Below are 11828 nucleotides of genomic sequence, written 5' to 3'. Positions count from 1 at the left end.
ACATAATAATTATTTATTATTTTATAAAATTTATCTTTAAAAGTTTTCGACACATTTTTATCATACGTAAACTTTTATTTCATTCATTTCAATATAATACAATGTGTGACATTCTCATCAGTCTCACGGTTCTTAAATTTCATATCAATATTATTAAAACTATCTTTCTTGATAATAAACTAAATATCAATCCTAACTTTCACATCTGCCTAATAACAACATCGAATATAAAAAAATAAACAATGTATATGTTAATTAACAAAAAATAAAGCTTGAATTAATTCAAATATCTCTATAACACCTCGATAACAATATCTATTAGAAAAATATTTTTTCTCAAAATATATTTTTTATATTATATTATACTTTTTGATTTTTCATCTATGTTAGTATTTGACTATATCAAATTTTTTTCTATAAACGATGAAGTGTTTCTGAATCAGGACTGAAACTCGAGACCAATAATGATTCGATTAAAAAAAAGAAAAAAGAGAGGCCACTACTACTATAAAATAATCCAAACCGCTATGTAAATTCATTTGCCTTGAGCGCACAAAATTAATTTCTCTCTCTTTACGTGTTTGTCTTTTCTTTTATCTAAAATAATAATGTAGTAAAAATAATAATTATCTCCCTATATTAATTCTCAAAAAAAAAAATTATTCATAAATTAAATTTATTCGTCTCAATCAACCGATCATCCACAAGCAAAAGCTACCGGTTTCTTCACCGGCAAAACTTTTCCGGTAATTCACCGATCATCGGTTTAGTCTATGTTATTGTTTCTATCAAGTCCATTCATGTCCTTTGTTTGTTTGTTTGTTTAATTCTGTATTTTTTTCGGTTTTGTTCGGTTGATCGATTGTAAAAATTATTGGGTTTGAGTTGTTTTTCGTACCCGATCGTTGTTAGTTTATCAAATTTATGTTCTTCTGCGGTTGTTTTGTTCCTTTTTTGTGTTTTTTTGTTGGGTTTTAGGCTTTAATTTGTTGCGATTTTTCTAACCAATAAGAACCCATTAATTCCGAGCTGATCTTCTCACCCGATCGTTTAGTTTTGTTGTATGCTGCTTTTTACAGATTTTGCATGAACAAAATTGTTTTATGTTTACTTATTATCTAAGATTTTATGTTTGTTTGAACTTTCAGTTTTTTAATTTTTGATTGCAAGTTATCAAGTGTATGTTTTTTTTTTTTAAATTATAAATAGATACTGGGGACTTGATATAATCTGAAGAAAGTAGAATCTATGGACTATTTACTCATGGATTAAGAAAAGACTATCATTTTTGAGCATTGGAATGGAAGGGGTCAATGAATATTGATGATTCATGTGACCGACTCCGTCTCCAATTTGGAAGTGAACTGTAGTTGTAGTTCTTTATCGCACACTATCCTCCCCAGATCCTACAAGTGGGATCATACTGGGTATGTTGTTGTTGTAAAGAAAATTGAATATTTGATGCACCAATTTGGTAAGCTGCTACATTAACTGGAGATCGTAAATGTGGAAATCTTGCTGTCCAGGAAGCTATATGCTGCATATAGGAGTTTCTGAAAGCATTAATTATGTATCAAAAAGGGAAGGAGGGAGAGAAGGAGGATAAAAGAGAGAAATTGGTTGGTCTATTACACTCCTGTGAAGTATTCATGGCTTAGTTTTGTTTGGTATGATTGGAAGACAAGTAAAAGTGATATAGTTTTCTCTTTTATGGAAAGTTTGAAGTTGTACTTCCCTTCTTCACTTTCTTCCTTGCTAAATCACAGAGAAATCCTTATTCCTCTGTTTTTACCTCCATTCCACAAACCTCTCTGTTTCACCCAAGTAAATACAGCGAGTAATTTGACTTGAACCTTTTCATTATTCTTGTAAGCTAATGGTGAAATCCATCTACATATGTGTGTGTGCAGCTTCCTTTTCTTATTATTGTTAATTGTTTTGGTTCTATTTCCTCGCAAGGATGGAATCTCTAATTTGGTCTAAGAGGAACATTGACATTTAGCCACTCATAGTGGCAGTCAATATTATATAGTAATACCTCTGAGTTCTTTATACCGTGTGGGACTATGCGGTGTATGTGTTGTTCTTGTTTGAGTTGTTTATATCGAGTAAGGTTAGGATAATTTTTTCCCCAAGTTTGAGTTTGTGGGGCTTTTAAATGACCAGCATGAAATTCCTTTTCTCAAAATAGGTGGCCATTGTATTATTACTGTTAAGGAGTTAAATTCACCTATAGGATCTAGGGACCAAAGAAAGATGAGATGTGATGGATCCATGGATAGACAGGTCTCAGTGTGAATCTTCTCCAATAAACTAGGATTGAGTCTCATAGTGATGCAATTTATTTGGATAAGAAATTACACCTTGTCCATGAATTTTAAGTCAAATAGAAATGGAGCTGAGAATCAGTTTTATGACATTCTACCATGAGCTATGCCGTTGATTGCACATTCCATTGTTCTGAAATTGATTCATGGATGTATTTTGAGTTCCTTTAGATATGCATTTTTATAGTTGGTATTGTGTTTTGCAAGGACATGAGACAATCATAACTTGTGATTGCAGGGCCTTAATTGCATATAGTATTACATTGGTCCCTAAAAGTCAAGATTTTGTTTATGCCATTGATATGTAATATTGATTCAAAATTTGTCCAACACAAGTGAACCATGTTTTATGTTTTATTTGCAACAGTATACCACACAGCCGCAGAGTTAAAGACCTTGCAAGGACCTGAAGACATAATACTTTTCCTTTGTGGCTGACCAGATTTGAGTGAGACTCTCTTGTTCATGTAAGCATTTTCTTTTTTTTTTTTTGCCTAAAATTTCAAATTGTTAGCTTTGAGATCTATTGTCCAAAGAATTTAGGTGGAGCATCTGCCTGCACCGTGTTGCTTTTAGATGTTGGGAGATGCCTCTCCATGGATCACAGGAGGATGTGATGCCACATTTTATGATATGTCAATGTTAATTCTTCAAAAAATTGTCTCTTACATATTATTACTTATAACCAGCTGCTCTGTTTACATATTTGAACACTTCCAAGTAAGGAAATAACATTTCATCAGTCCCTTTATTCTACTCAGTGATACATTTTAGCCCTGGGCAGTGTGTATTTGCTTATAATTTTTTTTTATTTTTTTTGGGCTCCATGTGAAGTTACTTCCCTTGGACTATTTTGAGAAGGTGAAAAACATTTAGCTTTATTTCATTAACTTCTTTATTTGAACTAAGTATATTGTTTGCTCTCTTTTACAAATGATCTTTTTTCTTTTTTATGACCCTTTTCAGCATTGTTTGTCTAATTTCTTGACACCGTGATATGAACTTGAAGAAATATGAGGAACTAACTTAAATGACACTATGCAAACATTTATCCCAAGCCATGTGACTGTGGCTTTATATTAGCAAATATATATCTCCCATCTTTCTGCTAAGTGCCCACTTTGTAATCTCTGTTTTTTGCTTAGGCACTGAGTTCCTAGAATCTATGTGCTAGTATTTTCCTATATTTCCTTTCAGAGTATCTAGGTTTAGATGGTTTTTCGTATGCAGGCTAGGGAAGCTGGCGGCTTATTATTGTCAGATGAAGGATATTGCCCTAGATTCATAAGAATGGGTTTCCTGGGCTAAATAGTTCATACTAGGGCTTTGTTGGAGTTGATTTGAGCTTAATATTGGGCATGTGATCAAATTCCATTTCTATTGGCATATCTTGTTTTGACACGACATAAGTTGATGTGAGGGCTTGGGATGAGGACATATTGCAAGTACAGGTGAGGGGTTTTGGTACCTACCTTTCTCAGTCCAGCCATATCTCTATCTATAGTACTTATTTTAAGGAGCAGTTTCCTCATCTTACATTGTTCTTTTTGTTTTCTAGCATCTTCTTGTTCTTCCTTTCTTTTTTCAATCCCGGTCCGGATTTCTTATCACCGTCTCAGATAATTAGGATAGGTCATAATTATATTTCTGATTCTTCTCATCTTTCTCACTGAAAAATAATCTGGGAGCTCCTGCAGGGTATTTATTTGGTGGATAGCTAAATAGCTTTGCTAATGTATAGAACCTCAATCATACATGATGTTGCAAGCAACTTTGTGGTCAATCTGGCAGGTTATGAAGAGATATCATTCTTATGGTGTTCTTATCAAGATTGATTAGACTGAGCTGCTCTTATTGCATCTCTTACCCTTGAACTTTTGAGTGTGAAGAGCTCATAGGAAATAGGTTCTGCTATTCTTGCAGAATTAATGACCTTCCGAAAGATGCTTCTTGATGGGGTGAGAAGTAGTTGAAAACCTGAAGTCATTTAGACGCTGCCACTTATTGGGGGGTGAGGGGTTGTTGAAAAACTGAAGTTCATTTTACAGGCTGCCATTAACTGTGGGGAGAGCATTTCTGGAAAACCTGAAGTTCATTCTACAGGCTGCAGCTAACTTTCTGATTAGTTGTGGGATTCCTTTGCACTGCTGTTAGTATGGGGCCACTTTCACTTGGAAAGACTGTCTTGCTTATGCCATTTTTATTGATGATAGGAGATGAAGTTCTTGCTGACCATTCTGCTTCCAGAGCACATTTTTGACTGGTATTTGTTTACTTTTTCTGGAATGGTGGATCTGTTGGTAGTGACACGGGGGCAGATGTGTACGATCTTGTCTGTGAATACTTTGGATTGTTTGCTGGTGAATAGAACTGAATGGTGCACAGTTTGAGTGTGTTGCAACTTTATTACAATATCCCTTCTAAGGTTCAGGGTAGAGATGCTGAGCAGATACTGTAATGCTCAATAGATGCAATTCACAGTTTTGAGTGTGTTGCAACTTTATTACAATATCCCTTCTAAGGTTCAGGGTAGAGATGCTGAGCAGATACTGTAATGCTCAATAGATGCAACATTCTCTCTATTTTCTCAATGACAGCTGGTTTTATCCTGATTCAATTGTATGCTGGAAATTCTTTAATTGAGCGTATTGAGCTAATGTTCCTGTGCTCCTTTGGAGTGTTAGGTTGTAATCTTACTCTATTGATGGCTTAGTTCGAAATAGAGTGAGAGCAATCCTGATCAATTTATTCTCTGAATGGCATCACAAGGCAGAGCTGGGGTCCAATGGAAGGTACATTTTCGTAGTTGTACCACTACGATGTAGCACATTGATGCTAGTATATTGCTAAGTGTGCTGCAATTCCTTAGAACACTTAAACATAATGTTGCTTGGTCTACGGAATATTGGAGGACAACTATCATAGTTGGTTGTGATGAATGAGAAAACACGCGTATTACCAGTTAGCCTCTGTATTTATGGTTGAGCTCCCATTGATGTAAGAAAAATCTCTAACTAGTAACACATCTATAGTTTGGATGAGTTGTATCTAGTTCTTTGGGGCTCATTGGTACCTGTCACTATTCATCCTTTTGTACTACCCACAATCTTCATGAGGTGGTGCCTCTTATATTTCACTTTGCAAGTAGATGCAATGATGGAAGCTTTTAAAGCCATTTCACAGTTTTTGCTTCTATCCCTATTTTGCACTCTCAACATTTTGTACTAAACTTAGTCAATCATGAATCATATCTGGTGCTGTTAACAAATTTATTTCTTTACTTTCTCCCCGTGACAAGATTATTCTTAGCTCATCTCATACCATCATTATCCATTTACTTTTCTATCTCTCTGACAAGCCAACTTGTTTTGGTGCATTTCATACAAAAGATTGCAATTGCTTCTTTCTAAACTCTCATATGCTCTTTACACTGGTACATCTCACAAAAGCAACATTAATAAGTGTTTCCAGAGATACTCTCGTACTCCTCCCCCACCCTTTGCTCTTCGTCCTGCATTTCTCTGAGTTCTGAACCTTGAAACAGTCATTATCAGAAAGATTGATGGACACAAAAATTGTAGTGGCTTCTTCTTAATGGAACATATTTCAGTGAGACTGCCATGGGATGAGGGAAACCAAATTGGCCATGTCTATTTGGTGGTATGGCTCGTCAAAGGTACTTGTGGTGATATGTTTCTCTTTTTAGCTTTATTAATGAGCTATCTTTAATATTTCGTGTCATTTTGTTGAAACAGCAGGAGTAGTCAAGTGGTTTAGCTTGTGTTCTTGTTTCCTATTAAATTTTGAGTAGTTCAACAGGAAAGGTCCTAGATATCCGTCCCCAGGATAAGTACAACATATATTTTACATTTTCTAATCCTTACTAAGTCAACATTGAGAAAGAAACTATCGTGACTGCATCAATTTTGGTTAAATTATATGCAATGGATGTATCATTACTATCATTAGCTTGCTTAGTGACATTTGCTCTTTAGGCTCATATATTCAGACAACTTGTCAGCTGCCCATGTGTTGGCTTTATTTTCTGGTTGCTCTGGGTTAATCTTGAGCATGAAAACAGCATAAAGTTTTAATGAGCTTAGAAATGATTCACATCTCTTTACCACAAAGGTCTTCTTACTTTAATCTTGTTTTTGAAATGGATAACACTGTATAATTCAATGATGTTGTTGTCTTTATAACAAGACTTCCGCCATTGACCATAACGTACCTTTTTCATGTGAAAGATGCCACTTTTTGTGTAGTCCCAGTTTCCATATTGTCGTCCAAATGCTCTTACTTCGCCCCCCCTCAAGCAGGAGTATGGTAAGACTTTTTGGAGAATAATTTGGGAATGTCACCAGCCAGACCATCTTATCACCCTAATCATGAAAAGCTTGTATAGTTTCTAGGAAATCTTTCCGCATTGTCAATTTTTAGAATTGTATACTTGTCTAAACGTATGTCTGGTGCAATCTGCCCAACCTTTGTATTAAGAATCTCCACAACTATGGCTTTCTTTGCAGTTGTGATTGAAAAGTGATCAGAAAACTCAGCTGGTTAGAATAATACCACCTCACCAACTATCGAGCCAACATCGTGTACAGTTCGGTTCCTAAAAGAGATTCCTTTAAACTTCTGGAAGTCCTCTCTTTTTCATTTTTCTCCAAAAAAAAGAAGTCCTCTCTTTTTCATTTTTCTCAAAAAAAAAGAAAAGAAGTCCTCTCTTTTTCATGATCTTTTCCATTAGCTTGTTTTATAAGGGTGGTTCGCCTCTTTGATAATCATCCAAGATGTATGCGTTTATACATTTCATTTATCAGTTCCCTCCTTATAGCACTTTCATCTATTTCTATCTCCCATAACCATCCCAAAAGGGCTCAGTTGAACATAGTTATTTACAGATGCTAATGCTTCCATTCTTACCGAGGCTCATCTGTTCGTATAGGAGCTCTGTCTCTATCCAGCTCTCGCAACTCACCTGATGAAAATTTCCTATCTCATTAGGTTTTCAGTTTTTTAAGGCACCAGTTCTACAATATGAAAATGTAATACTTCTCCTCCTTTTGACATTACTCTTCTTTTTCTATCCTTTCAATACTTTCTTGAGCTATAGTAGCCAAAGCTCTCCCTCCTTGAATTTGCCTCATAGGGAAGATCCAGGCTGTTCGTAAGGAGTTCATGTGCAATCACCCCTTGGTAGTAGTTAGAACAATGTTTATTATGCACCTCCCAATGGTTTGAACTCCGATTTTGTTGTACCTGTTCTGAGCCAATACTCTGCCACCAACTATGTCAAGGTGTTGAACGGTGAATAGATTTGTCTCGATTGAGGATCTTAGAAAATTAGTATCATCTGCTTATATTAGATCTGATTTTCAGTCTGTGGTCTACTGATAACTTTTATCAGAAACCATTCAGACATGCTCCATTTATTGGTTTTCCGGCAGCTTATTGATCATCTCAATGGCAAAGCAGAAAAGTGATGGGGATAAATGATCTCTGTGTGAACATCCTTTGCTATTCCTGACTAAGTTCAAAGTTGCTAAGTTAAGATTAGCGTTTAAGTAGAATTTATGCTTTAATTTAAAGAAAGATATAATGTAACTGGAACATAAAAAAGAAATGGTTAGGCAGCTCATGTTTGTTGCGTAAGTACTATTGTGAAGATGATTCAGTTTGTAAGTATTGTTTTTTGTGAAAAATAACTTCTTTTTTTGAAAATGGTAATGTTGTATTCTTCAGCATTAAGGATATGCTAGTGACCTGCAAACAGAGGGGAACAAAAGAAGAGGAAGGAAAAAAAAAATACCTACAAGGATCCTAATAATAACTTATTTCTGGAGTACTCCGAAAAGGAGGTGGCGGGTGACATCTTCAACTTGAATACTTGTCTTAGGCATGGAAATGGTTTAAGTAATAAAACCTAATTCAGGTTGAACTGTAATAATCGTCTTATAGGTTTTTAACTTTTCCCTTGAAGGGACGAAGAATGTAAAGACAAGAAAGAAAAAATTCTATGTTGATGCTAATCTAGACCACAATAGTCCAGTTGGAGACATAGAGCTTCCTTTATTTTCTATACCTATCAAAAATCAAAGAAAATCTTTCTTTCTTTTAATCATTGACCCAGACATTATAGTCCTTCTATCACTTAAGAGCCTAACTATATGTACGGGCGACAGAGGATGATACAAGTAGTATGACAACAACAAGAGGAATGGATGTATTTGAGAAGTAAATATCTACTTTCTCTTTGGAAGACTTTCTCCATGAAGTGAGCACTGAAAGGGAGCCTTCCCTGCTATGTATATGAATTGGCGCTTTACATTATTATTGGATAGATAGCAATTTGTTTCTACATGTGATTTTATCTTTTTAGACCTTTTTATATTAAGGAGTAAACCTTTTGCCTAGACAGTCCTGCTTTTTATTTACTTCTATAGCTTTGTTGGACCTCTGCGGTAAAAGAGAAATTCTATATTGTACCTCTTATTATTTGTCGGGGTTCCTCAGCGAGGTTTTAGCTTTTGAATTGTGAAGAGGAGTAAAAGAAAAAAAAAGAATACTAATTGAGCAAGTAGTGAGAACATATATGATGATCGAGAATATTTTAACTAAATAATGTTTAAAATTCTTAGTATTCTTAATTATGACACAATCATGAAGAATGCTTCCTACTATTAACCTAAATCGTACAAAGAATAACGACATAACTCTCTCAGCTTTCAGCAAGGTGGTGAAATAACTTGAGTCTTCTAACTAACAAAAGAAATACTAAAACAAAATCACAGAAATAGTAATCAATCACCCGAACAGTGTTGGCGAAGTAGTATATGAACAAGTAAACAATCACTGGAAAGAAAGGGCATTGGGATCTTTCCTCGGGAATATGCTGATAATTATATTGTGAAAGGAATTGCTTATAACACACACAAAAAGAAATTTATACTCAATTAGCTGCTAGACTCCCTACATGCCTAGGATGTGATATAGTTTTTTTTTTTTAACTTTGCCAGATTGTACAGAGCTCCCAACACATTCTTAGTGCTGTTTTAAATACAAATCTTTGCCATTTTCCAAAAAAAATAAAATCTATACTCGATTATTGCAAATAGCTGCAGTGACATCAACTTTTAAGACATCATTAGTGTAACTTGAATTGGCACCGGAAGAGTAATAAAGAAAGTTGTGGGAACAATGTTCGAAGGAGCGATAACCAACTTTCAATATCATGAAGAAAAAGATAGGTGGCAATATTTGGATGGTTAGCAACACATGAAGCATGTTTAACATAAGATTAGCTTCAGTGGAGAGGATTTACTCTGTGAATCAGATGTTTTCTATATGAACAATCCCCTGGATTAGTCATCTATGACTTCATTGCAGCCCAACGTGTCAAATATGGGCTTGTTTTTAGACACAGCTGGTGTTTTTTGGGTTGTGCACAGGAACTGAAGCAGTTGTTGAACTGCTGGCAGAGATAGAAAACAGACAGAATAGACACAAAACATAATTATGTGACATTGGTGAGCTTTCAAAAATAGCATGTTAACAGTTAGGGATGTTCTAGATTCCCTGAACCATGGTTAAGTTCTTTTCTATTTTCTATGGTACTCACTTGGTATGGGTTAGTAAGAAAGCACTTCACTTAATAAATAAAAAAACTATAAAGAAAAAGCCGAGGAGAAAAAGTTCTAGAGAACATTTTACTTGAAGGTTGCTAGAAGAATGACTAGAATAGTGTGCTTAGATTTGTCGTGCCAATACATTCATCGCCCAGCCAAATAAAAATGGTCTAAGAGTTGATCTTTGATGCCACTTCATAGGAAGTGCTTTGAGTCTCTTCCCGTTGTCCTTACTCAAGCCTTGCCTCTACCGTATGCACTATTGTATGCCGTACACCTTTAGCCTTCAAGCACTTCCATCAGAACTTTGTCGTATGTTTGGTTGTAAGCCCCTCTTCTTCTCCTTATATTGTTCTAATAATCTCCTAACTAGATGAATGACTTTTGTAGTTTAACTTTACGGCATGAATCTGAACTGGTTCTTGAAAATAGAAACGCCTGTCCTCACCTTTATCTCCATCACCCTCTCTTAAATTTGTGGCTTTGGAGTTTATACCTCTATAGTTGTTGCAATGTTGAAAGTCTGTTGTACTTGTACAACAGATCATTGCACTCCACCTCTATTTTTTCGGACACTATTGCTGCCTTAAAACACGACATTAAACAATTCAGTCAGCCACTTCATACCTTCCTTGCCTGTGCTCTTTTAAAATTCCATCAGGATCTTGTCCGGCTAATTGCTCTTTCCTTGTGCATCCTTCGAATCACACCCTTAACATTCACAACCTTTATTCACCCACATGCCCAAAATTGTGACGCTTCTCGTAATTCTCCATGTCTCTAAGCACAATGTCTCGATCTCTCCTTTTTGTTCAGGAGTATATGGAAATATAATTGTCACCTCCGTCTAATGAGTGCCTCCGCCACTAGTATTTTGTCGTCCTCATTCTTGATGCACTTTACTTGTCCCTCCGGCCCTCATCTATTAGGCATTGTCTAGCCCATACAATTTTTCATCCCCACCTTTGATCTTTAGTTTTACATTCAATTGTTTAGAAGTGGTCATTTTTGTCGTTGTAATTACTAAATTACCGCCTTCTTTGTCTTATATCTTCCCCTATGTGTGCGCTATTCCTCTTTATTCTTACTCTCCACCATCTTCACTTCACCACCTTTTTTGCTTCCATTTACCTTGGTCGTCCCCATTCCACAACCAATCCCCTCTATGTCCACTAAAGCTACCCCTCGAGACCTAATCATGGCTTTCAGTGCAAGAAGGTTGCTACTTCTAGATGTCTGATCTTGATATTAATTCAGACCTTTAACCAAACAAATAAATTTAATCCAAAACCTAATCCTGAGATGTCCCACTTATCCCATCAACTTGATGTTATTTTATCTCACCTCCCAAGTGAGATGAAATAGTCAAAGGGTTATTTTATCAGGACTGCAGTCCCGGCCTCCCGGGATAGCTTAGTCCGTGAACGATACGAGCTCACGTTTGACTAATCCTGCATGCTGATATGTAAGTTCCACATTCTGTGAGATTTAATTGTGGCTTTCAGTAAAAAGAATTGTACCACATCTAGATGTCTTATCTTTGATTATTTTACGTGAAGGAACTTGACAATTATAGATCAAGCTTTTCTGTTTTGTTGTGAAATCCCAAGCTTATTCCATGACTTCACTAAAAATTACTGTGATGGCATTTTTTCTCTGCTGACTTCTATTTGTTATCAGTAAGTAGGCATTTTGGCCAAGCAGGTCCTAAGTTTCTGTAAGAAGATATGTTTGCGTAGGTTTGTAGAAATAGAAGTCTTTAAGTTTGTGCGATAAGAAATTGTATAGAATTCATGTCGGGGTTCTAAAGATAAGGGTAGATCGACAGTACTTTTCCAATACGTTACTTTGTGCACTAAGAGAGGGGGGGGGG

At 35.7% G+C, this 11828-nt stretch overlaps 1 protein-coding gene across 6 annotated transcripts in view; it reads left to right on the top strand.

Annotated features, from left to right (window-relative positions):
- The first annotated feature begins 536 nt into the window (after window positions 1–536).
- LOC107031267 (probable E3 ubiquitin-protein ligase RHG1A) overlaps window positions 537–11828 on the top strand; it is a 15467-nt gene continuing 4175 nt past the window's right edge. Inside the window, exons 1-4 of one of the 6 annotated variants that reach the window (XM_015232570.1) lie at window positions 539–746; window positions 2695–2794; window positions 3558–3778; window positions 4025–6003. The gene's annotated coding sequence lies outside the window, so the exon portion shown is untranslated. Of the gene's footprint in view, window positions 747–2694; window positions 2795–3557; window positions 3779–4024; window positions 6004–9380; window positions 11421–11828 lie in introns of those variants that run through there. The other 5 variants (XM_015232573.2, XM_015232571.2, XM_015232572.2 and 2 more) reach the window with 5 other exon arrangements.

This window comes from Solanum pennellii, chromosome 9 (genome assembly GCF_001406875.1).
Source record: "Solanum pennellii chromosome 9, SPENNV200".
In the NCBI taxonomy this organism is placed as follows: domain Eukaryota; kingdom Viridiplantae; phylum Streptophyta; class Magnoliopsida; order Solanales; family Solanaceae; genus Solanum; species Solanum pennellii.
The sequence above is the reverse complement of the archived record's forward strand: the minus strand, read 5'-3'. Positions and strand labels throughout refer to the sequence as shown.